The 24,507-nt window shown below is 41.1% G+C and overlaps 1 protein-coding gene across 3 annotated transcripts in view; it reads left to right on the forward strand.

Annotated features, from left to right (window-relative positions):
• Positions 1 to 11,265: 11,265 nt before the first annotated feature.
• Positions 11,266 to 24,507, forward strand: part of LOC120715250 (cell migration inducing hyaluronidase 1) — a 146,703-nt gene continuing 133,461 nt past the window's right edge. Inside the window, exon 1 of one of the 3 annotated variants that reach the window (XM_040002109.1) lies at positions 11,266 to 11,391. The gene's annotated coding sequence lies outside the window, so the exon portion shown is untranslated. Of the gene's footprint in view, positions 12,073 to 24,507 lie in introns of all 3 variants that reach the window. The other 2 variants (XM_040002110.1, XM_040002108.1) reach the window with 2 other exon arrangements.

The raw sequence follows: 24,507 nt of genomic DNA on the forward strand, positions 1-24,507 counted from the left end.
TAGCGCTGGCCATGACTATCGCTCGACAGACTCACCATGTGCACCATACACACACTTTTTTTTTCTCTTTTTCGAATCTTTGGATCACGTGTGTGCCGAACTGTGGTGTGGGATCGGTTCAGATCACGGATTAACAGTGATCCATTGCACCACTATGATATAGTTTGCCTTAGTCCTTGGAATTTGCAGCAGCATACCAGAGGATGCAGGAGGAGCTGAGACTTGAGTGAGTAAGGAGTAAAACTGCACTATCATTGACTTCAGCAGGTTCTCCTTTTACAGGTGGAGGTACATACTCTGCTGTGCTATCTTGATGAGGGAGCTGATATTTTGCTCCTACCTTGGGTCCCGGAAGGTGACTGTTTCCAGAAAGTGGAAGGATTTTGTTGCCTCCACTGGCCAGGCATGGAGGAACGTGGGATCTAGAGGAGCTGGTTTCAGCCTGAAGTCCACTATCATATCCACTGTTTTGGCAGCATTTTTTTTTAACTTTTTATTTATTTTCAAACTGTTTTATACAAGCATGTACAGTCGTCCATCCTTGCCCCGTTTCACTTTAAACAGCTTTATTAGCTTTTTTACCCCTTACGATCATCCATTATAATCATTAGTCTTGGTAGTTAAATGGTATGTGGTCATACCTTTTAATTGTCATTCCGGTGTTCTGGAAACTACCAATGAACATAATAACAAAACAGAGCGAACATCTGGCCAAACTACACTTCCCCAAAATAAACCATAACCTTATGATGTAAAAATAATATTGAAATAACTACACACATAAACAGTGAAACAAAAAACAATTACTATATAAAGAATGACTGAGATGGGTGCTGGTTCAGGGATGAGCGGTCCTTTACTGCATGTCTTCCCTTTTCTCTCCCTCCGCTTTCCTGTCACTCTTTACTGCTCTGTCCAATAAAGCTGAAAAAGGCCAAAATCAAAATATAAAAAAATGACTAAGATAAACACAGGGGAAATAGTAATAAATCTTTTTTTTTTAAAAAGAATACATAGAGGTGCCACAAATCTTACTATTGGTTCCCATGTTGTTTTTTCCATAATGTAGACCTTTTTAATTCTATCTCATCATTGTGTGATACTGAGAGAATGTGATGCAGATGTAATACATTTCTTCACAATCGGAAGCAGAACTCTCAGTACATATTTACAGTCTTTGTCCACTACATCCCTGGGGACTATTCCCAAAATGTATACGCATGGGTCCAAGTATAAATCAATCCCTAGAATACTTTTTATATCTATTTGCACAGATTTCCAAAACTCAAAAATTCCAGGCCAATCCCAAAATATGTGAATAAAGTCACCTAACTCTCTACAATTCCTCCAACAACACTGAGATGTCTTACCAAATTTTGGTGTGATGAATGGAGTGTTAAAACTCCGTGAATAGCTGCACACAGAGCCAAAGTTTTAGCACCACGCTCACAGCTTTGAGGTATGTGAGGTATTTGTGTAGATATGTGTGGATGAGTGAGTGTATGACCTGTGTGTGTAAATGTCTTTGTCAAGAAACATACTTTATAATGAGGGTGAGAAGCCACAACAACGCCCTCCCCCAGGAGCCAGAGGCAGAAAGACAGAGCTGTGCAGTCCACAACCACCCAAGAGTACTGAAGACCTGAGGCTATACACCTCGATGAAGACTGACTGCCTGCCCCAGCAGATGAAGGAAAGAGGCCAGACTGAACTCTTTCAGCCAAAGGGCAAGAGCCCCAACGAAATGGAGGACCGGGCAGCCTACCCCGCCGGCTAGGCAAGCCAAGCCAACTTTACTGATAAAGCGCTTTAAAACAACAAGTGCTCATCAAAGTGATTAACATTAAAAGAATAAAACCAAAAAAAAAATCTAATTAATAAATAAATAAAAACAACAACAACAACAACAACAACAATAATAATAATAATAATAATAATAATAATAATAATAATAATACAGCTGGTGATTGGAAGGTTGGAAGCATTTATACTCATCGGACTATAAATGCATGTAAATGTTAGATCTTAAGCATAGAAGAAAGTTCTACCCATATGGAAAAGAAATAGTAAAAACATATATGATTTACTCATGAAAGTGGCCACTTTCTCATTACTGTCGTATATTTTTTTAGTAAGTATACAAAACATACAAGTTTCATTATATAATTTTTCAAGGGATCTTATATGTGTTTTCACTCTTGTATGCTTTTCATAAAGTTTCATACAAGACAGATAAAAACTTTATAAGATTTATATATATCTTTTCCATATGGGTATGAATAGGTGAATAAGGCATGTTGTACAAAGTGCTTTGAAACTCTGGGAGAGAAGAAAGGTGCTGTACACTACTGTTCAAATGTTTTAACACGTCTTCTCATCCAGTCTTTTTTCTTTATTTTTACTCATTTCTACATTGTAGATACATACTGAAGACATCAAATATATGATGCAAAATATATGGAATTATGTAACAAAGAAAAAACTGATACATAACTGCGCTGCAAACCCGTGGCCTTCTTTTCACAGTGGCTGTGGTTTCATGGTCAGTGTTAGGTTACATCAAGTGTAGCAGAGATGAGTCTGAAGTTAAGCTAATTACGTTAATCAAATTCCAACTCAATATCAACTTTAAAGTGTACTGTCGGTGAAGAGGATGGAAGTCATCCCGGACAATGAATGAAGAAAGAGGAGAAAAAAAAATGAAAAAGAGAAAATAAATAAATAAATAAATGACCTCCTCAACATATCTTGAAGTTCTCCAGAGGCCTGGTAATGAACTGATTATTTGATTCAGGTGTGCTGACCCAGGGTGACATCTAAAACCTTGCAGGACACCGGCCCTCAAGGCCTGGAGTTCGACACCCCTGTTTTAGGGCATGGGGAGGTCAGAATACATAAGACCTGCAATGACAATACCTCAGAGACTCACAGACATGGAAAGTATACACTTGTTTAGACTGCTGCTCCATCAGCCTGGACTCATGTCACATCCTTAGACTAGCATAGTAGGCTTGATTTTGAAAAATGAACAAATGATACTGTTGGCAGCATATTAACCAGACAGAAGCAACTAGACAAAAAGAAGCTAGTTCATGGATATCTGATCAGTGCCTTATCATATCTTTTGACAACATAATTACTGTCCGAGTCACAGTATGTATGACCCTATTGAATGAATGACAGTGTGTGTAGTGATGTGTTTTTGGAGGAAGTTGATCTGTGGAACAACAAACCCCTCCCGGAGTGTGTGGGAGCTGAGTGGAGCACAGTGTGAGTACACAGCAGCAGCCACTCTCAGAGTTTGTCTGCCTCTACACTGACTGCTGCTGCTCTAAGCTGCTTTCTGAGCCTTGCTAGAGGTTGCATACTGTTTCAAATTGCTCACTGCTTCCTCCTGTCAGTAATGGCGTGCAGTGGTGAAAACAGGCAATTCTAAAGCAGCTGCAATGGATGTGCATGATTATGAGCCTATAATTCAGAACTGAGTCGTGATTAATCTTTTGAATTATCCTCAAACCACATTTATGACTGACAAATACAGAATATCAAAATAAGACTTAATATATTATAGCGGCATCCAATGTTCTCTCTGAGCTGTGCGCGTGCGCAATTGTGCACTGCTGGCACGTCTCTGCGCACATAAAATCTGCGTTATGCACAAAAAAAATCTAACCTGAATTGAAATTAAAATTAATAAAAAACCAGAGTTATGATAAAAATATCTGCAATGTTTGGTTTTCTTCCTGAATACTGTCGTTGTTTATATTTACTGCGGGAAGAAACGGTAAAAACGGGGTTTTATAAGGAAAACGCTGGAAAGCCTGTGAGCAAAAACAACACCAAAAATCCCCCCCACCCTTTCCTATTGGTGGAAAAATGTACCATGTCGACCAATCAAAGAATGATATGGCAACATGGCATTTAGTTGTTTAGGGAGGGGGAAGTTTTAGGAGTGACGGCGGTGTTTTGCTATCAGACTGCGAGCTTACTTGTGGTTCCTAGGGTACTAGTACTAGAATGGGAGGCGGAGCCTTTAGTTTTCAGGTCCATTTTCTGTAGAAGCAGCTCTAACCTTGGATTCAGGAGACTGACACTCTCTGTACTTTTAAGATTAGGCTTAAACTTTCCTTATTCATTAGGCATATTGTTAGGGATGGGATGTTGAACCTGACTCCTTCCTTGGATATACTACAATACGCCTAGGCTGCTGGGGGCTTCCCATCATTCACTGAGCATTTCTCCTTCATTCACCTCTTTTAACTCTGTGTTTTTTTATACACCAGTTTGCATTTAACTATTAGGTATTATTAATCTCTGGCTCTCTTATAGTGTGTATTTTATACTGTCAATCTCTGCTCTCAGCTGTTGTGGAAGATGTACTGACTTAAATGCACTGACTGAGTCAATGACAAATTAAATAGCTGATGCTATCTAATGGCTGACCACTGCATCCACTGGGATTGTTCTTTCCATTCCTCCACCTTTTTAAACACTTGGGTTCCAGGGGGGCTGGAGCTTCTCCCAGTTGTCAGGTGCATTCTGTACAGGGTAGACTCTGTACAGGTTGCCAGTCCATCACAGGGCACAGATAACAACAGATGGTCACCAATTAGCCCAACATGCATGCCTTTCTCTGTGGGAGGAAGTGGGAGAGAACCCACACAATCACAGGAAGAAAAATGCAAAGTCCACACAGAAAGGTCCCTGCCCTGCCCTGATTTCACAGCCTTAGGCCCAGGGAAGAAATGACAGTGCAACATCATCAAAACACTGTGGGACCACTGTTTCCTCTAAGCTGTGCGCGTGCTGACGTGGTCTCTGAACACAGAAAATCTGCACTGCGTTAGCAAGCAAAACGGTGTGGCCGATGTGGAGTGAAGACACGCTAATGACGACGTGTACAACCACTGGAGATGTGAGAAGGACAGACGATAAAAATAAGGTGAAATTTAAGTTCTCAATCAGCTTTGTGCTTTTTCTAGTGTAATTTATTAGGAATGTTCATCTATAATGGTTAATTAAATGCTGTTACTATGAGTAGTAGAAATGCTAATGAAAACAGTGTAATTATATATTTTACAGCGTTAAGGGAATTTTCACAGTATCACATGCTTGTGCTACAGTACATATATAATTGTGCAAAATGTGAAAGTTTTAATGAGAACAAAATGTTATCTCTAATAGGGGCACATGTCTCAAGTCTTCCAGAACAGGAGCCCAGAAGGAGGGCCTTCACACCCAATGTGTCCTGGTTCTGGGTCGGTGACCCCGTGTTTTTGATTTTTCTACTCTTATTTTTGATATTATGAATTATGACAGTTTGTGTTTTGGTTTCCCAGTGTTTATTCTGTGCTCCCTCTGTTTTCCGTCGTCTCTGCCTGTGTATCCCCTGTAATGTAGTCAGGTCTCTGTGTTAAGCCTGTGTCTCTTAGTCTGTCTTTGTGTTTGTTTCCTGTTTTATTTTGATAGTCCGCGTCTGATCTCAGTGTGTTCAGGTTATGCCTCCTTGTCTCGTCAGTTCTGATTTCCCCCAGCTGTGCTCTCCTTCCGTCTCATGCTGTGTGGATCTCACTGTGAGTTTAGTTTCAGTTTCCAGTTTAGTTTAGTTTCAGTTTCCAGTTTAGTTTAGTTTCAGTTTCCAGTTTAGTTTAGTTTCAGTTTCCAGTCCGCTGATTCACCCAGTGCAAGAATTATGCTTCTAGTCCACCTAGTTTTTGAGTTACACGACGTTTTGTAACTCCAAAAAACGGCGTTTTTCGCCTCTTACCGGGATCTAATTCTGACTGCTCAGCACCCTGTTTCCCAGTGGCGCAGTTGGTAATGACATGGGTCTGAAGCCCAAAGGTTGTGGGTTCAATTCCACCTTGTCCACATGTTTTTTTCACTACAAATTAATACACTATCACAGACAAGTAATTCATAATGATAATTTATTACAATTCTGCAAAGTTTTATGATTTTAGCAGCTTTTCTAATATGGACCTCAGATTCTTGTTAACAGTCCATGGCAGAAATACATACAAGTACACAGCCTGCTGAAGCAGACAGAAGCACTACCTCTGATTGGTTCAGCATTTTCACCTCTTATCAGCACAAATCTCAGCCTCTTCTGCTGTTTTCATTAGAATTTTAAGCTTTTCCAGAAATTCTTCTGGTTCTTCTCTTTTCTGCAAAATTTGCAGCCTTTTCACCTCTTATCAGCACAATTCTCAGCAGCTTCTGCTCATTTCAGCACAATTGTCAGTGTCTCCACCTCTTCTTTCTGAGAATGAGTTTGGCTCAATGAGCTAAATAGCCGCCCTTAGACCAGTATGGCCAGATTTGAATCCTGCTCAGGGCAGCATTTTTTTCGACTTTCAATTTTTTCAGCTTTTTTCAACAGACATCTTCAGCGTTAAGACATCCACACTGCATTTTCACAGGAAATGCAAATTTTTCTAGTTTAGTTTGCTTTTGTATGACTTTCCCCTGCCAGGAAATAAAGCTGAGTTCTTTGTGTTTAAACCTCGTGCCTGAGTGCCTGCTACACAGCGATTCATGACACAATGTGAAAGAAGCAGAGGGGGGTTCAGCTGGGACAAAGTGTGCAACCACTGGAGAAGTGAGAAGGACACAGGAAAAATGAGATGAAATTTAAGTTCTCAATTAGAATTCTGCTCATCTAATGTCATTTATTTACAATTTTTATTGTCCTACTGTGGTCTGGGAGAGTTACAGGACTCTCTCCCAGACCACAGTAGGACAATCTCACCCAGTGCATAGCAGCATAGCTTCACAAACTGACTCATAATACAAGTCAGAGCTTTTTAATAAAAATCCTAATCATGTTTTCAATATTGGAGTTTATAGTCTGCTTGGTTTGGTTAGCAGTTTATGTTTGCCATTGCTAAAAATAAATATATATATATATATTTTTTGCCTGTCCCGTTTGGCTCTTTTGCCATCAGAATTGTTGTCTAAAGGCAAAGACAGATGCCCAACGGATTTACTTTACCAAATTGACCATCCCAGCCTTGCCGTAATGGTCCATTTGATTCACCTTTTATTGTTTATTTTATTTTCACTTGCTGAATACGGGACAGACTTGACTGGAGGAAAGAAGGGGAGAAAGAAAGAGGGAAAGAGAAACAGCTGAGAAGAGGGACGGGGGAGAAGGGCAAAAGACAAAAACCAACAGAATGAGCAGGAAAAAAAAAATGCATATATCGATCACCTGGATCACCTGTTGAGAAAGAAAAAAGAAAACAAGCAGAAGAGAACAAGAGTAATAGAATAAACAACATCACAATGATATATGGGAATATGACAGTAAATACTAAATATTAAACATTATTGTGCAGCACAGTAAGATCAACAGAACACAGTGTGCTTTGAGGTAGGAACCAAAAAGGGTGTAGTTTGTGGGTGTGATCACCCGTGTGTACACCTGTGAGCATGGACGCGCTTGTTTTTTTAAAAGGTTCCTTCATGTAATGATCTGCTAGAGGGTGTGGGGGGGGGCCACAGCCCCGTCCTCCAGGGCATGAAGCAGGTATGGAGGAGATCAAAACTCCAGACATCCAGAGGCCCCCAGAACACAAGAGACCAAGGAAGACCAACAGAGGGGCAGCCGCGCCACTGTCCCAGTAAGAGCTGAGGAGAGTCCCAGATGAGGGCTCACTCAGCAGCCGCGGAGCAGAAGCCAGGGGGAGTTGCAGTGACGCGCCCGTGAGCTCCGCCGGCAGCCAGCTGTGCCTGAGTGACCGAGCCCCAGGCCGAGAGGCCGGGGGCACCCCACCTCCGAAGTGGCCCGAGCGAGCCCCAGGCTCCAGGCCCCGATAAGCGGCCACCAAGGAGTGAGCCGGTGTGTACCTGGACGCCCATTCCCGGACACAAAGAACCACCAACGCACCGATGTCTGAGGGAGTCCGCCACTGGCAGGGGAAGTGGTGGTGGGGGGAGATAGGCCTCCAAACCTTGGAGGTATGTAGTCAGGTCTCTGTGTTAAGCCTGTGTCTCTTAGTCTGTCTTTGTGTTTGTTTCCTGTTTTATTTTGATAGTCCGCGTCTGATCTCAGTGTGTTCAGGTAACACACAATAATAACATGGACTGAACCACCACTCACAACCACTAGCACTTTATATAGCCTGTGTAGGAATTATATCTCACTTATCTTAACTGCACTACTGTATAGTTCTGTGTAAATAATCATTCTGTACAATACGATAATCTTTAATTCTACAACTGTTTATAACCTGCATAGTTCACATTTCTGTATAGCTGTATATCTCAGATTTCTGTATAGTTTTTCATATTTATATCCTGTTCATAGCCTGTACATACTTATAGTTATAGAATATTCACAACATACCTCATACCTTGTATATTATAACATAATAGACCCATTTCTGTAATATACTCACATATCTATATTATTGCTAATATATATTGTAATATATCTATATCACTAAAGCACTTCTGGATGGATGCATTAAAATCCAGATGGGCTCATGTGACACTACGGACAAGTTCTTGTTTCAAAGCCCTGAATGCTTGATGCTCAAGTTCTACCTGTTCAGATGACGTACAGACCATAAGGTTGTCCAGGTAGCATGATCATCCTGTTGAACTCATTAAGGCCAAATGGGGAGGAGAATGCTTGTATTTGACATTGTACAACCCTGTGAGGTCCAGTGTGCAGAAGACATTTCCACCGAGTGCAGCAAAGTGCATCCGACTCATGAGGCAATGCATGTGTGTGTTTAACTGTTCTTACATTCAACCATGTGAAGTCATTAGAAATGTGTAGGTAACCATTCAGCTTGACAACCAAGACAAGTGGGGATGCGGATTCACTTTGAGACTTTTGGATCCCTGACTCCTCTATTTCAGTCAGAGCAGCATTCCAGTGTTATTGTTGTAGATCCTACTGGTGTGGATCAGTAAATGAATGTCTTGTTGACTCCTGGCAGATGTCATCTGTGTAGATGAGGTGGCTCTGCAGTTGATATCTGTAACCAGTTTTGTTGATGATCTGGCTGAGAGGGTTCAGGCCTCTGCAGAACAGCAGTGGGGACAGACCATCTCCTTTGTAATTCCCTCTAGTGTTTTCACCACATCCCCATCAAATTAAAAATGAAGGCTCTTAAGGGTCCTGTTGATCTAATTCCTGGCATTCTAGGATCCATGTGTGAGGCAAATGTGGGGGCCAATCAGTGGTATCAATTCCTTCATCCTTCAGTAACTGCCTGCATATTCTTGCCACACAAGGCTGGATGTTGTTGTTCACCAGGAGGAACCCACGACCCACTGCACAAGCGTAGGGTCTGACAATGGGTCCAAGGTTTTCATCCCAAAACCTAAGGGCAGTCAGGGTGCCATGTGATTGTCCCTCCACTGATATGCCTCCACAAACCATCACTGATCTACCACCAAACTGGTCATGCTGAAAAATATTACAGGCAACATAACAGCGGTAAGAAGGACCCAAGGCAACCAGCAGTGAAGGTACATGGATGCTTTATTTACAATACTGTCTTTGATTGTGCAGCTTTCCAGCTATCTTCTAAGTGACACTGCGGAGCCTATTGAAGTAGTGAGGCATGAACAGGTGATGGAGAATAGCTGTGTGGGCCAACCTCCCCTGACACCAGACCCTGAACCCTCTGCTCCACCCCTCCCCTGCAGCTGAGCCACAAACCACACCCCACCACAGTAACATTGCCTTGAGTCGCATGTACACAATGTGAACCTGTTCTCATCTGTGAAAGCCACAGGATGACAGTGGTAGACCTACCAATTCTGGTATTCTGTGGTAAATGCCAGTTGGGCTCCAAGGTGCTGAACAGTGAGCACAGTGCCCACTAGAGGATGTTGGGCCCTCAGACAACCCTTGGGAAGTCTGTTTCTGATTGTTTGGTCAGAGATATTTACACCACGACCCTGCTGGAGGTCGTTTTGTATGCTCATCTTGTTCCTCCTTGCTACCAGTGGCGACACTGACCCTAGCAAAATGCAAAATGCAAAGACGACAACAACAAAAAATGGTGGAAAAAAACAGCAACAACAACATCAGAAAAGATGTCAGTGGCCTCCACCAGTAAACTTTCCACTCACAAACTAATGCATGCATCAGGTGCAATCAGCATGCAGTTTGAGGGAGTCAGTCATCAAGCCAATGACCCTTCGATTAGTGTGCAACCTGCTCTACCTTCAGAACACAGCCCACTAGCTAACCTTGTGACCTTGCACCTCTGAGTATTTCCAAGAAAAGAGTTGAAGAAATTCTTCACTGATGTTCTGTGTGTCGTGTTCATGATAATAGGACTGATGGAAAGATCAGCAAGTCCAGACCTGTTTGCAATAGCTTCTTTCACTTAATAAATAAAACTTGCCTTAAATTATGTGAAATGCCACAATAGAACTTTTTAAAAGGCGAATTCTAAAGTGTAAAAAAAAAGATCTTATTATGGAAATGGAGTCAGCAACAAACATTAACCCACCTTTCAATCTTGTGCCAGTTAATCCTTCTGGTCCTGTTGGTTGCGGGGTGGGGTCTCTGTGCCTCAGCTTGTTCCAGTGCATCATACAGATGCACAGATAGACTAGGATATGGGAAGTCTGGTCAGGTCATCGCCTTGGGCTCTTTGTTGTTTTCTTTTGACTGTTCCTCAGCAGTTTTACCAATGTGGATGGGTGAATTCAGTCCTTATATCATATTATTATATTATTATTGTATTATGACTTTTATTTTGATACTATGTGAAGTTATTTCAGTCAGCTGCTTTATTTTCTCTCTTTTTTTTACATTTAAAGATCTTTACACAGCTTGTTTTTGATGTATTTTCTCAGTAACTTGGAGGAAGTGTTCTGAAGTTTGCAGATAGACCTAATCATGCAAGTCCTCTCTGTGGTGTGAAGCACAGTTATGAACATTTAATTACTTTTTACTGCGGTCTTAAAATCACCTAAACGGACACACAGTATCTCCTGATGATGATTTCTGGCAGTACAGAGAAGGCTTTCAAACAAATTGACATCTTACAACAAATAAATGTACGAGTTCGTGGCCTGTGCGTTTTATTATATATGTTTTCATTTATTTATAGACTTATTTGTTTTTCCTAATACCTTTTTTTTCACATCAGTTTAAAAATCCTGGCAACATCCATGCACAGCGCTTCCAAACAGACAAAAATGCAAACATGGTTCCACATTTCTTTCTCTTTCTCTCTCTGTCACCCACCCACACGCACAGTGGGCGTGTCGTTCTTCCAGCTGGAGTAAATAGAGGCGGCGCTGCAGCATGCGCTCGGACAGGGACACCGGCTGACACATGAGCGCTCCCTCCATCACTGCTCTGCACCGCCCTGCGCCTTTGCGGACTCTGGGACGAGACACGGATTGCATGAGGTCGGTAGGTGTCTGCGGATTCTTTAACCTCTCTCTCTGGGCGTGGGCGAGCTGTACATGGTGAGGTTGTGGTGAGGGGTTATGTATTTGTTGGTCACGGCGATCCACAGGTGTGCAGGGAAAAACATGCGTGTGAATGTGTTTTAAGTGCGCTTATCGCGTGTTGCCGAGGAGATCGCAGTTCACCAGGTGGACTCAGCAGCGGGTCCGGGCAGGTTTGCTGAACGCACGTCGCCCGTCCTGCCACGACTTGCGGGCAAAGGTAAGCACTCCCGAACTCTTGGTGCTGATTGGACCGCGCAGCATTCGGCACACGCCTGATAACTTGCCCACCAAACAGCCCGCGCCAGCTGCGTGCAGCTGTAAGCCGCAGGCTGAAACTGTGAGAGTACAAATGCTGGCCGTGATGTGGTGAGCACCTTTCTGAACGCAGCCGGGCTTAGAGAGGTCCTCTGTGGCGGCTGCGCCTTCAGATGCTGCCAGGAGCATCTCTTCATTTGTGGGCAGCATCTATAAAATATAACCTGAGCTCAAGAGTGTGACAGTACGTCTGTCTGAGAATGTTACAAGCTCAGCCACAAATAGAGCAAAAAAAAACCCCTTTGAGCACGTTTTACTCCCGCGCTGCTGTTCACCACCAGAGGAAGCAAGTGGAGTCTGCTCTGCACTCTGCTCCAACAGGTTAGTGACCATCATCCTACATAATCTCCGGGCGGTAGCTGAGTAGTAGTTTAAAGTTTAAACTTCTCAAACACAGCTCCCCAAAGCTTCTGTCTATGCATGCACTCAACAACTGTTTGTAACATTCTCTGTCAGACCACATTTTAACGGGTGAGACAAAAGAATGTGAAACAAATTGATGGAACGGTTGGATGCAATATTCCGCTACCACCTGCAGGTGGTGGTCATGCACATTTGCTAGCCATCACTGAGAAAACAAAACAAACAAAAAAAGGGAGAAAAAATTAGAGGAAAAATTTACTGCCATCTCCCAAACTGATGTGTAACACTAAGATTTTCTGCTGCTGGATTAGCAGGAGAAACGTGCAAAAGCCTTTCATGCGTGGAACTCCACAGCCAGCGCTAGCTGTAGTATAACTATAGTGAGCATAGCCAAACAGTTCTGAGTATTAAATTGGGTTTTTGTTTAACATAGAGTGTATTGCATTAAGAAGTTAAATGACTCGGGTAAGTGTTTGATGTCTTGGATATACACAAACACAAATTTGAGACAAATGGGTCATCTAAGCCAGGCGGTGCATCATTTCAGAGTAAGCTCAGATCTCAAAACCTAATGCAAATATCAATATGTAACTGTGTTTTTTAGTTGTTCCTAGTTAGCTCACTTTTGTTTAGAGCCTGTAACAAAATGAGATTAAACTAATTTCAGTTTAAAGCCATGTTAATGACACCGTACTATTGCACTGTCTTCATGTCAGCATTTTGACATACAAATAATTATTACTTGAGCATGTGTCTGTACTGCCTTCTTTAAATCTTGATAAGTGTTTCTGCTACAAAATGTGCAAGTCATTTGAAACATGTGCTTGGCCTGATGGAGTGATGATGCTGCAGAGCTGTCTGTGGCTCACTGCTGTCTTATCGTGGTGCTGTTCAACTTGTCATCACCACAGCATCCTCTCTGGACAACAATGAATTCGATATACATATACAAAACCACAGTTTACGTTCATATGTACAATATGTAGCATTCTTGTCAAAATCATTTGGTTCTGAGTGGCCTGCTCTTACAAAAATGGTTATGCAACTAACTGAGACTGACTAAAGTGCTAGCAAAAAAGAGACTCAGGCTGGGGTGGTTGTCAGAATATCAGCAGAGAATATGAAGGCGTGTAGAAAAGCTTGAACATAAATGAGCTGAGTGGGAGAGATGAGTGCTGGGCTGTGCAGCTGGAGTTAGGAGCAAGGGTTACACGAGTGAAGGTGTAAGCCTGTGGAATTTCCTTTCATCTATAGCTGACTTGCAAATGTACAAGCTGTTGCAAGATCTGGTGTTTGTGTGTGTGTGCTGTCAGAGAGCTTCTTCTTATTATAGACTTGCATCACTTGTGAATCGGCAGCTGCTCTGATGTGTCTGATCCTCAGGGACTGGTCTGGGATCAGCTGCTGCGGCTTGGTCTATCAAAGACTAATATTTCATTGCAGTGACTTTCTGTTGGGAATGAGGAAGAAGTAATTTGGTCTAATCCACTGTTTTGTTTATTCCCACCACCAACTCATTTCTAACAGACACTCTGTGGTTTTGTACTATCTGACCAGCTTCTTTACTTTTGTTGTAATTACTGTGTTAAACTAGAGGCGTTTGTCACTTACATCAACATGTAATTTAAGCCTCAAAGAACTGATACAGTTGTTCTTTGCTCAAGAAATGCTGCTGCTTCCAGTCAAGCGGACACAGTGTGTGATGTGTTGAACGTAGGAGTATGGTCTGATAGCTGAAGTGTTGTATTATTTGTACACTGTCATAGGTTAAAAAAGAAACGTTTTCTAAAGGGTGGCTAATGTTGGGGTGGTAAAGGGTGGTATTTACCCCAAACCACAGGTGAAAAGATCTATAGGGTGAATCAAAAAGAATCATCTGTTTTCTTAAAGTAATGTACACGTGAAACCTGTGATACATTTTAAAATACAAAACTTGAAATGTTTACAAGTGCTCAGTGTGTTCCCCTCTGGACACAATTTGTTCCATGTCTCCAGTCAGTGCTGTTGTTATGCTACCCGCTGCCAACCACTTGAAACTTGCAAATCCCCTCTAACAGTACGTTTCGATCATTACCACTGAATGGCAGTGAAGAGCACATTGAAATCAAATCATTCCTTTTCATACACCCTGTATTTTTTGTGGTTCTTTTTCAGTATCACATAGCCACTGCCAATCAGATACTTGGTGGACTGAAACCTCACACTACTTTTATTGCCATCGATTTTGACAAGACCCCCCACATTGGGTAAAATGTAGCAGTAACTGACCATTTTTTACAGATTGCTGTAGACACTCATTGGACCTCTTTCCTGACCTCCTCTGTACATACTGACAAAGAATTTGAAATTTGAACCAAAAACGTTAAGATTGGATTTATCACTACATCAAACTTTTTGCCCTTTCCGCTGGCACCATTTCTGTTTCAGTCAGGTGTTGTTTCAGGGCTTTGCTGCGTCTTTTTTCCTGCCGTTTCTTAAGAAGATGAATTTTGGATGCTGTTCATTTGCTGTAGATACATGTCAACAGTTTGTAGGTAGTAGCTCTTTGGGAATCACCTTCTTGGTGCAGCAGTAAGATTCAGGATTCATAGATTCAAATGAAGAAATGTAAACAAATTATGTTTTTTGTGACAGGCTGCTCGTGACAAAGTGCTTAAAAATACAATTTAAAATTGATTCTTTGCTAAGTTGTTATGTGTGGACACGACACTGTTTCATTCTTTAGGATGTTAGGAGCCTTTTGTATTCTTCAGTGGTCAGTAATAAGTAGCAAACGAACAACAAAAGACATTCCTCTGAAAATGTTTAGATGCAAGGACTGGACTAAATATGAGTGAAGCGGCAGATTATGTTTAGAAAGACCTTCAGAAAGCCTACAGACCTGTTAAAAGTACAAGACATCAGGCTGAAATGAGGGTAGCTCGAGTTCTTTTCCTAAACTAGCATTCGTTTCTCAGTGTTACCTGTATACAGCACACTGCTACAGTGGACATACTCAAATTTCAAATTTGGCTTTGTCAGCTCACAGTTCACCCACCAAAAATATTCTTTCCTACTTTCATTCGCTTCTGCTTTTCTGAGAAAAACAATCTTGTCTTTGAAAAAGTTTCCTTTTCTCTCTTAGTCCATGGCTATTTCTGACTAAACTCTTGCTTGTGTTCAGAGGGAATTGCAAGCTTGGTGGTATAACTTTATGTTCATTTGATTTATTCATGTATTTCACTTATAATGTATATAATGTAAAATAGAATCTAAAAGCAATACAGCATGTTTTCACCTTGTTCGTGACGATACTTGTAGAAATGCCCTTTAAAAAATGTTCATAGAGTTGTACTTGAACTAGTCTTAAGATCTCAGAATCTCATTTCTCATAGCAAGTGAGTAAGAAAACACACACACGCACACACACACACACACACACACACACACACACACACACACACACACACACACACACACACACACACACACACACACACACACGTCTGAAATCTCTGGCTTTTCTTGTATTATGTCTACTGTAAGCATTCCATTTCCAAAGTGAGGAACACAACTGTTGGCAGAGGAAAAAAAACATTTACTTTCCACACACACAGTCAACGACGTATAGTCAGTGGGAAGAACTGGCAAAGCGCTACTGCCGTGCATGACTGGGCCGGCAGCCAAAGGCCACAGTTTACTTGAGGAAACCATCAGCTTTTTAGCCTCAACTGAAAGAGGAAAATTTCTCTCCCTTCCAGTCAGGCCTGTCAGCTGTACTTCTCTTTGCTTTCTCCTCTGGTATATTTTTAAGAAGAACGTCGTATTCATAAATGAAGTGACAAAGACAAAAGCTTTTGATCCTTTTTGTCTTTTTTTTTATACCCTTGACGCTTCCATCAGTTTCTTAATTTGATGTGAAATTGTTTAGATTGGCTCCTTTCTTGTCTGGACGTTGTAGTCTGCAACAGAAGCTGGATCAACCTGACTTAAAGCACCTCCACCCAGTCCATGTTCTTAATGACATGCAATGAGAAGCTTGCATGAACAACTGGGTATAAATTGATTCCAGGCATTGCCCTGGCATTGTAACAGACAGCTATTTTGGCTTTGTGTGCAAGCCTGTTATTTTTGTGGATGATGTGATCCAGACAGACAGAATACAGAGAGAGATCCACCTCAACCTGCGTGTGCACGTGCCTCTGCTGCCTAAAACGCACATTCAGCAGCTACTTAAAAGCTGGTGCTGAAATTACACACACACACACGTATGCCACACCCTTTTTGTTTGGATCTCAGGAGCCCAATTTAGATCAAAGTACTGAGAAAAGGGTGTAGTGTAGCATACACCCAATGAAATTTTTGTTTATCCACTTTTTGAGTTGCAATATTCAATTTACCTTTGTAGACTAAGAAAGGACTTCCAGAAGTTTCCAGAATATATCGGACACATACATACAGCAGGTTGATAAATGGCTGACGAGCAGATTATTTTGAACAACAAAGACTGTCTTGCTACAAACTAGCACCTGCTCACCAGATGTGCACAGAAATATTATTCTAGCCATTAATTTATTAATGGCCCATTCAAGCTCTTTGTTATCCTTGGTGCTTTGCTATATTGTGGAAATTCAATTTTGCTTTGTAATGAACACCAATTTATTCTGTTGTAGTTATTGTAATATTTCATTTACAGTCTAAATTCACTGAAGTGAACGAGCTGCAACAGAACAAGGTGAAACATGCAGCGAGTGAGAGAGAAAGAAATGTACTGCCTGCTAGATCAATAATTTATGCTCCCTCACACTGAAGCTTTAAAGACGGTCATTAAAGCTTCAATGATAAAACCTTCAAAGCCATCCGTGTATAAAAAAGAAAGGCCTCGCTCCACCCTGGGTGGTGGTTTGTTTGCCTTAGGTCTCTGTGCAGATTCTTCACTATATCTGTGCATCTTCCTGATGGCTGCTCGCTCACTCACTAACTCTCACCTTCCTTCTTTCCATTGCTCTCAGAGTTTTGCGTGGAACTGCCCGTGTTGTGATGATTACGGTCTTTTCTTCTTCTGATTTTTCACTGTGGTTCACGTCCTACCATCCTTGTCACGATTCCCCTTAGAGTGTATATAAAAATAAAATGCCTCACTAGACATAAAACTTAGTGGAAAATCGTGATTATGAGTATTCTGCAGAAAAATGTTCTTCATCTGTGGCAAATGGATTAATATAACTGCTGCATGAGATGAGAGTCATTTTAAAAACTTTATATTTCATTCGATGTTCAGCATCATGTTAATAAATCATGTTTGCAGTGGCTTTCCTGTGAGGATCACATGTCTCTAAAAAAAGCTGCTTACATGCTCAGAAGTCTGGTATGCACGTTTATATTAAAATATATTAACAAGAAAATCAGCTAAATTAAAAGGCTTGAGGAAAGTGTGATATGGTTCTGTCGGTTTCTTCGGAGGCGTTCAGAATATGAATGAAATTTGAAAGTGGCGTGTTGGTAAAACGGCTGGTTAAAAGTGCTGCATTCAGACATTCTTTTACATGCTAACTTAAACATACCGCTGAGCCTGAACTTGGTCAACTTTCCTATTTTACAGATGTGGTCAGATGTGCCGTCCCCTTTCAGAGAGTTCCTTGTTAATGTACCAAAGGAGTTATTAACATGTGTAGAGAAGCGAGATGAAACTTATCTGTTATGATGCTAAATCACTGACGTTTTTGTACTTGCTAATTACTTGATGTGTATGAAGCACAGACCATAACTTTGAACAAGCTGCTGGCCGCTCGGCTCGCCCAGCTTCAGTCATTGTTAATTGGAGGCAGACACACTCGTATAACAGAGAGAGCTACAGTCCTCAATGAGCACAAAATAAGCTGAGCTTTCAGTGACAATAGACAATTGTAGCCACAAAATAGCTATAATGTAAAGGATGAATTCAAATGGGCAAGGAGCTTTATGACAGTGCCTGTCTGAGATTAAAGGAAAGAGAGATCGCTTTACTTTAGTTGGTTTTGATTTATTCCTATTTTTAGATTCCTCCCAACGGCTCACCACTGCCAGATTCACGGATGCATTATGATCTCTTGCATCTTCTGATGTACTTACTCTATCTAAAACAGCTTTGACATCGACCTGAGAGACTCCTGCATTTTCATATTAGAGGATGCCTCCCTGCACCTGATGATGTGATTGTTTATCAGAAAAGAATATCACCTTCACATCATCACCACCACATAAACGCTAATCCTGTTTGTCTTTTCCAGCTGGTCCAGGCTTTAGTTAATTAACTTTAATCTCCTCATATTCACCGGCACCAACAGATTTAACTTCCTGTGCTTTGTATTGCAAGAATTGATTCAAAATCTTTGTCTGTTCTCATTTGTTGGTAGATTGTCATGTTAAAGGGACAGTAGGAATGTTTGCAGTATATTTGTGGAAGATTTTGTTGCAACCAATCCATTATTAAAACTTTAGCCAATAAACAAAAACAGGTTTATTCAGCTCTCCGTCTTTGCCATGACCCAAAGCTGGCTAATCTACATGCGCATGTGTGCATAGCAGTGGACTAGTATGATTGAGGCAGTTGATTTTCACTCAACAACCTTTGTGATATAAAAACAAATGTAATGATTAGTTATTATTAATCTCTGCCTTTTGCCCAGTGGCAGCTGGGATGGGCTCCTGCAAACCTGATTTGGATGGAGAGATGGTTGGATCCATCTGTACCACATATAAGCATGTAATAGCTCATTAGCTACCCTATGTCTTAGACATTCTTAACATCTTATGGACAGTGACAGTGTTGTCTTTTCATAGCTATTAGTAATTTATATTCCCTTATTGACCAAGCAAGGTCTCCGATCTCAAATAAACTTGTGGTAGAGTGAGGACAATATTTACAGCCATTTGTTTGGACATTTGTTTGTGGTTGCTAGTGGAGCTGGCTAACTTGTGTTTATTGATGATGTGACTGCTGACAGAAGTAATAGGATGTAAAGTTTCTGCTCACATTCAGAAGAAATGTGCAGTTGGGGGCCACAAAGACCCCCACACAAGAAGAAACTGAATGTATGGGCAGTAAAAGCCTGAGAGTATTTAATGGGAGAAAATTACATTCATTATAATGTAATGAATTCCAGACTTCAGGTAGTCATTGGCTGCAAAAGATTTTTATCCAAGTATTATTAACAAAATTCTTTACAATTTAAATTATGCTAGTTTGTCCATTTAATGTTGAGGCTCTATTTGTAAAACTTGCTGTATTGCAGAACAGGTAATTCAGTACTTAAACTTCCTAAACTAAAGCTGAAAGTTTGGTGGTGCATAGAGGCTAAATTACAAAATTACACATGAAATGATAATTTGAGGAACGATACAGAGTTTAGAAATTAAATGTTAAATGAACAATCCAGATTGAAAGTTTTCCAAATGTTGTCACTTGTTATTATATTTGATTGGCAGTGTAGATCTGAATTACTCAACTCAACTCAAGTCCTAATATGGGTCAGATGTCAGGTGAGTTGTGCTTTGACCCATATGGAACCTGACTCATGATCTTTGAGCTGTGCCCAGCCCACAACATATTCTAGTGCTGCAACTGTGTTACAGCAATGTTAATTACATTTTTTTGTACTAATGGGATTTTACCAAATTTTATCAAGAAATATATGGGACTATTAAAGGTAATTTGTTCTCTACATTTTTGTGTTTTAAACACAGAAATGTCGATTCTGCAGTTTCAGGAAAAAGGAGATGTTTAGAAACAGACGCTTCCCACATTGTATCTCAAAAACTGGGTAAATAGATGCTCAGCGAGGCATATTAGAGATATTTCTGAGGGTACTGAGAGAACCTATTTTCTTTACTGTTGTGTGAATTGTCGGTTCAAACATCCTCTTAGTCACAGCAGTAGTATTTTGTATTCATAAGACCCACCAGATGTTGGAAGACGAACTGAAAATGTTCCTCTATCTACAGGTCGTCCACACAGTGTGTGTCTGTGTGTATGATTTACCTCCTAGGGTGAAGGGAATGATTGTGGCACAAAAAGTGCAGCATATATCTAACTATGCCATTTCCTGTCAAAGTACTAGCATTACAGTTGAAACATGCTGACGTTTAGCCCAGAAATACATACTGGTAGATCTAAATATATAATGGTGTCACTGTTTAATTCCACTGCAGATGGGAGGTAAAAAGCATATTATTTTCTTTTCACGTCTTTCTGTGGTAGATTTTAATTACCTTCTATTTTTCTGATGAAAGCATCTGCTTATTTAAAAGCCAATAGACGACCCGAAGATAATGCCTGGCTAATGACAACCTGCCGCGTACAGATTTTCATCAATAATCTGATGCAGTTAAATGGAAACCTGTACGTTTCAAGCTCATAATTCACTGTGATGTCAAATCGATGGCTCTAATGTATGCAGTCGGACTATGGGTGGTTATGTGTGAAATTGAAAGTGTCTATCTGTTTTGAAAAGAATTCAGGGATTGGCTATAATACTGCTATGTGTGAAAGCAGCGGCAACACCTGATGTCATCATAGCCCCAACTCAGGGCTCAAAAAGGAAGGAGGATGGAAGGAAGGATGTGTGATTGCAGTTATAACTGTCCATCTATCTTCTTCTGCTTATCTGGGGCCGGATCGTGGGTCGCTTAGGCATCAGTCTGGGCTTCATTGCTTAGGCAGCAGCCTGAGCAGAGAGGCCTAGACCTCCCTCTCCCCGACCACCTCCTCCACCTTATCCGGGGGAAAACCAAGCGCTACCAGGACACGCTCAAGAGATATGATCTCTTGAGCGTGTCCTGGGTCTGCCCCGGGGACTCATCCCGGTGGGACATGCCTGGAACACCTCACCCACGAGGCATTGTTGTCAGATGCCCGAAACACCTCAACTGGCTCCTTTCGATGTGGAGGAGAAGCAGCTCAACTTGGAGCCCCATCCAGATCACTGAACTCCTCACCATATCGCTGAAAGGCCAGCCACTCTACAGAGAAAGCTTATTTCCACTGCTTGTATCCACAATCTCGTTCTTTCAGACACTACCCAAAGATCGTGATCATAGGTGAGGGTGTAGACGTAGAGCGACTGTTAAATTGAGACCTCTATTTTTTGCTCAGCTCTCTTTTCACCAAGATGGACCGGTACAGCGTCCAGGTCACTGTATATGCAGCACCAACCCGTTGTTGATCTTCACGCAACATGGTAGAGGTGTGTCATCCAAGACAGCCCTATAACATCCAAAGCCTTCAGTAATTCAGGGCAAACCTCATCCCCCCCCCAGCGTCCCCGCCATAAAGGAGTATTTTTTAACTGCCTCGGTGATCTCAACCCCAGTGATGGACGAGTTGTCCCCATCACGCCCAGACTCTGCTTCCTCTATGGAAGATGTGTCAGTGGGATTTAAGGAGGTCCATTTTTAAAGGAATAATTTTTAAATGCAAAAAACATATAAATAATGTCAAGTACAGTCAAAGTCAAATAAAATAAGATATATATTAGGGCTGGGCGATATGACCCAAAATTCATATCTCGATATTTTTTAACTGTTTGGCGATATACGATATATATCTCGATATATATTTTTTTTTAAAAATCTGCCTTTGTTTGAAAGTTCTCAAGTCATCCAGGTCATGGTAATCCAAGGAGCTTGAAAATATGCAGTTCATCTGCATAATATCCTGCTGCTGTTATCAGTGTTTTTATGTAAAAACATAGGGGCTGTGTGGCCTTAATGTTGTCAGACCTTTTATTCATATCTTCGTCCTGTATTGCAGGTCGTCTTTTAGTCACAAAAGTGAGTGTAGATGTCTACATGGTTTAACACTTGGTCGTGCTACAGATCAAAAGTTTGTATAAGCTAATTATTCAAATGACTTGATGAACAGTTGCAGTCCAACAGCACTTATCTCTACGGACAAAGGACTCTGACAAGTCCCAAGTCACATACTAATGGTTATTATCGACACTTTACATCAGGTGTTAATAGATTGGATCTTGTTCTTACCATTCAGTTGACTGCTCAGGACTTGCCTGACCCTCTGCAGGTACTTGGTGGTTGGCCTCTTTGTGGTTCCCATTTGCCTGTGGGATTCTCAGGTACTTGTAGTTTCTGTCCTCGATTGCTCCATTCCGTAGTCAGTCTTGTCAATGATCTCACTGAGGGGGTTCAGACCTATGCAGAACAGCAGTGGAGACAGAGCATCTACTTGGTAGATCCTACACTTGATGGTAACCGGTGCTATGGGCTTGAAGCTGGCCTGTGATGTTGTCCACCACATCCCCATTGAGTTCCTGATGAAGGGTCCTGTTGATCTTCTACAATTCTAGGCATTCCAGGATCTAGGCATCGATTCATAGGCATTCTTGTAGTCAATCCAGGCACTCTGGATTGTAGGGGTGGGGGAAAAAATCGATACTGTGTAGTATCGTGATATTTTGTTTGCTAATAATGTATCGATACAGGGACAGCAGAAATCGATATTTTGTTACAAAAAAAGTTTTTGTGGACTGGAACTCTGACTTCAGAGCATGTTGATCCTTTTTCTGAGCAAGAATCCTTCACTGTCCAAATGTGTTTAACTTATTTTTGGCAGCAATAAACATGTTTTATTTTAAGTTTTAAACTTTTTTATTTAATGTAAAATTATATTTTGTTTTAATTTACTTTCAAATTCTTCAGTTGCTGAATGGGCTGCATAGTTTTCATATTGCATAGTTCAGAATAGCTATAATTGTACCAGATGGTTGCATTCAGTTAAGTTGGACTAGACTGTAATACAAACCGTTCAGTTTGTCAACAATAAAACTGACTGAAATGAGAGACTGAGTGTGAGACTTTGATATTAGATAAAATGAATATTGATAAAGTTTACCTTTATGTACAGAATCTGAATATCGCAAAATATTTTTTAAAAATTGCAATAATATCGTATCGTGCGTTAAGTATTGTGATAATATCGTATCGTGCGTTAAGTATTGTGATAATATCGTATCGTGCGTTAAGTATTGTGATAATATCGTATCGTGGGATGTATGGTGATTTCCACCTCTACTGGATTGTGCACTCACAGGTTGGTCAGCCTAGTCTTGCAGTGTTTTGCCCTTCTGGTATTCTTTCCAATTCCTTTCTGTGCACCCCTCATGTACTGAGCCATGTGCCCGTTGATCTTAGCCACTGATATGATGCCTGACAGGAGTTTCCATGTGGTATTGAAGCAGGTTATTGAGGCTGGTAGTTGGATTCTGGGGGTCCTTGGGGATCCGGACCGTCTGGCCTTCCGTTAGCCATTCTGGGTGTCTCTCATTGACTAGCAGCTGGTTCATTTGCACTGCCAGGCGCTCATGGAGTGCAGTCGGCTTCTTCAGCCAGTAGGCATGAACCATGTTGGGCCTGGTGCTGTCCAACTCTTCACATTGGAGACCCTTTCTTGGATGTCTGCCACTGTGATGATTACTTGACCCTGTTCAGGGAGTTTGCTGTGGTCTTCTCTTAGATCAACTAGCCAGTGAGCATTGCAGTTCCATATGCTTCTAGTGTTGCTAAATCTCCAGCGTTGGTGGTGCTGTTCCCCTGCCATCAGACCTGATGGATTTGGCATGGAGTACTAGGACTGCTTTAGGAATATGCAGCTCGCAGCCTTTATATCAGTAACTGAAAGTGAATTTCTTCAATTGTGACTATTCACATTAGGTGATTGGATGAAACAGCACTCCGTGCCTCTGTTGTTGTCTTGCTCTCTTTTGGATACTTTTTAAAATTCGTCATCTGTACTTTCACTTCCAATGTGGCTCCTTTGTTAATCTAGACATCTTAACAAAGATAAATGTGAGGCTGAATTAAAAAAAAAAGAATTGATTCCACCACAGAAGACTAATAATTAAATAAAACCAGATTAGCTATTTGTTAATATTTGCTACACTTTCTGCTACATTAAGCAAGATTTGTGTTCTATACACTTATAACCTTTAGGTTTATATGAGCGTATGTGAGGAGCGGGTGAAATCACTCAAATCCACAGATTTTAATCCCATCTGTTTTGATTGCAAGAATGTTAGATTTTGGAAATCTTGCTACTGGGTAAATTGATAAGTAATTGGGTGATTGGGAAAACCATTTGGGGATCCCAAAGCAAAAAATAACTCTACAGCTCCTTTTGACTCAAGAGCAAATGTGTGTGTTTCTTCACACTGACCATCACATGATTTTTCTCTCTTGTTCAGCCTGGTTGCGCTCAGATCTTACATGTTTTTGATGCAACACAGCTCCAGCTGACTGCCTTAACTATCTCACAGACTTCAGTCTATTACTCCCTGTTAGAAAATAGCCAGGTTACAGCTTCATTCTTATTGTAAAACTTGCCTTGCTATTTGTCATGGATGTTTTTGGACTTACTATGTC

The sequence above is a fragment of the Simochromis diagramma genome, unplaced genomic scaffold, assembly GCF_900408965.1.
Source record: "Simochromis diagramma unplaced genomic scaffold, fSimDia1.1 OVJJ01000430.1, whole genome shotgun sequence".
Taxonomy (NCBI): Eukaryota; Metazoa; Chordata; class Actinopteri; order Cichliformes; family Cichlidae; genus Simochromis; species Simochromis diagramma.